The 2,691-nt window shown below is 42.0% G+C and overlaps 1 protein-coding gene across 1 annotated transcript in view; it reads right to left on the bottom strand.

The window, feature by feature from the left end:
• The window catches only part of metrnla (meteorin like, glial cell differentiation regulator a), a 19,743-nt gene extending 18,918 nt beyond the window's left edge, over window positions 1-825 (bottom strand). Inside the window, exon 1 of the mRNA XM_014025430.1 lies at window positions 759-825. The gene's annotated coding sequence lies outside the window, so the exon portion shown is untranslated. The remainder of the gene's footprint in view (window positions 1-758) is intronic.
• Window positions 826-2,691: the final 1,866 nt, after the last annotated feature.

Below are 2,691 nucleotides of genomic sequence, written 5' to 3'. Positions count from 1 at the left end.
CTAGTTGGCCAAAAAGTGTTATTCGTAATAGTGTTTGCTGAATTAGTGTAACTACAGTGTAGTCACAAACTAGCAGGCAAAATCAAAACTTGATAATCATGTATATTGAATAAATACACACAAGGCTTGCCGTAAAAGAAACCTCAGATAGGTTGGTTTTTAATTTGACTCTGAGMTTGCACTTGAGATTGACAGACACTTTGCTGTTTCAAGACATTGAGCAACTTTTTGTGTTTGTGTTCTTTGTTTGCTTTGATTTGTCCCAGTCATACTGCAGGTTGTTTGGGTGGTTTGTTTATGAGGTAACAGAACCACAAGACGTGTCCAGGCAGGCAGGACAAAGATCCACTGCAATGATACAGTAATGTTCTAAATGATAAGGAGTCAAGTTCTGGTGAAGGAAAGAAAAATGCTGCAAAGTAAATAAATCCAAATCTGAAACAAATTATAGGTAAGTATGTGACCTGTCTTATACGACCTGGCAAGATTTAGCAGTACGTGTTATGAACAACTCTCAGCTACTACCACATCAAATTTRAGRTCAATGTKAAACTGACTCAGTTTTGAGTGGCACCATCTTGAATTAGGTTGACTCCATAAGTTAATCAGTCATTSATGTACATCCAGTGATTACTTTCTGAAAGTTTCATTAAAATTTATTTTGTAGTTCATGATATATTTTGCTAACAGACAAACACACARTTAACAACATGTAAAATCTTGTCAGCCGTCCATCTTTTTTATGGCTGCTTTCTCACCTGGAGGCTTGCTCTGGGCAGAAGTCACACGCAGCAACAGTTTGGGGCGACAACTCTGACAAAAAAAGGAAAAAAAAGAGAAAGAAAAACAAAACCCTCTCCTCTTTAAAACTTCAGCAGTCCCCCCTCTCTAACCCCCCCCCCCCCGCCCCATGCCCAGGCACATAATTACAAAACACACTTAATCCTCTACTTTACACTGAACTCTCTGTGCTAAATATCAGTTCCCATTGCAAAAAGCCAACAACAAGAATGCACCGTAGGATTAACTTTTTTTTTTCTTAAGACAGCTTTCATAATACTTGATCTGTGCTCTCCAACCCCCACCACCAAGAGAGGCTCCTAACAGGTGAAGAGTGAGAGCTGAACCTGCTTTCTTTAAAGCTGCAATGAGAAAATAACGAACACTGGCAGCAAATGCAATAACAAGTCGGGGGCAATCTGTTCCACAAGAGAAGGGGGGGAGGCTTCTTAGTTGTGTAACATTTGTTCCCTTTGAGCAGGAAGGTGCTCTGTTTTKGTTCCATAACATTTAAACTGGACAATGTAAAAAAAAAATTTAAAAAGTGAACATGAGCTGCATTAATCTTTAGAGTCTGTTTTGGGGTGATTTGTTTGGTTTGTTTCAAATCCAAAATGTTTTTAAAGAGAAAAAAAATKTCAGGATTCTCAGGATTACAGGAGCTTCCTCCGCCCCTGTTACTTTTCCACTCTTCTTACATTTTCCTTATTTTTTGTTTTGTTTTTATTCAAAGAGTCAAATGCTTGAAGATCTGGACAGAAGCAGCTCTGAACAAAGCACTTTTCTAGCTGTGATTGTTCCACCTCCTGACCGTCAGAGAACAAAACTGCTGCTTGTCTTCAGAGCCAGCCTCGACCTGCTTCACTAATCACCGACTCGGTCCGATACCGAACAGTAAACTGCAGTCACACGAGTGTGTCTGATATCTTGTGGCATGCGACGGCAGATTGGAAGGCGCTGATACCACGGAGAGGCCGTCTGCCTGTCATCAGGCCTCCCTGGCTTCTTTCCAGACTCTCAGAAAAGCAGCTTAAAGCTGAGTCGCATTCCTTGAGGTAAACAGGAACTTTTTTTTAAAAAGCTGCTCATATCTGATGACAAACCTGCTTGCGTCTCGTTCGATCATTTCCACATGGCATCATCAGTTCCTTTTAATTGGACGGCGGGGGTCGAAGTGATCAGGGAGCACATCCCCTGGTGTGGCAAAACTCASCCGTGGTCTGTGGGAAAACACGTGGGTGGAAAGTGACATATTTCAAGTATGCAGCAACTGGCACATCTCACTCCAAATTCCTCAAAGTTTTCGCAAGCCATCGGAGACAAAGCTCGTCTTTTGTTTCACTCTTGATGCTGACAGAAAACAATCATTCAGAGAAAACAGGTTTCCTTGTACCAAATCTATAGTCGGCCAAAGATACGGAGGGATTTGATACCACCAAGGCCAGAATGCAGCAACAGTCAGCCTTCGAACTGTTCTCATCACTATCAGTGATTTCTCAGCAAACTCAAGGAGCTCCAGGACCGAGAGCTCTCAGGAGGAATTTGGGTCATGGGTCACTTTTACCCAAGCAAATGGGTAATTCAAAGAATACAAGAATTCTGCTCTGATTCCATTTGGGCATGTAAAGATCAGATCTGTGTGTTCGGGTGGGTCTGATGGATTGTCTGTCCAGGAGCTAGCTAGTAAAAATAAAGTAAAATCTAGTTAGGAAAAGCCGCTCAACTAGACAAGACCATTTACTCTCTCCTTTACCTCAGTAATCTGCTTCTCGTGCCATGATCCCTTCTTCTTCTTCTTCTTCTTCTTCTTCTTCTTCTTCTTCTTCTTCTTCTTCTTCACACCCTTGTGACGCAGACGTCTCTTTGATGGTCGCCCTCCGTCTTCGGTTCACTCCGACGGGGTACACAAAA

This window comes from Austrofundulus limnaeus, unplaced genomic scaffold (genome assembly GCF_001266775.1).
Source record: "Austrofundulus limnaeus strain Quisiro unplaced genomic scaffold, Austrofundulus_limnaeus-1.0 Scaffold4, whole genome shotgun sequence".
Lineage (NCBI taxonomy): Eukaryota > Metazoa > Chordata > Actinopteri > Cyprinodontiformes > Rivulidae > Austrofundulus > Austrofundulus limnaeus.
Note: the sequence above shows the minus strand (reverse complement) of the source record. Positions and strands in the feature narration are given on the sequence as shown.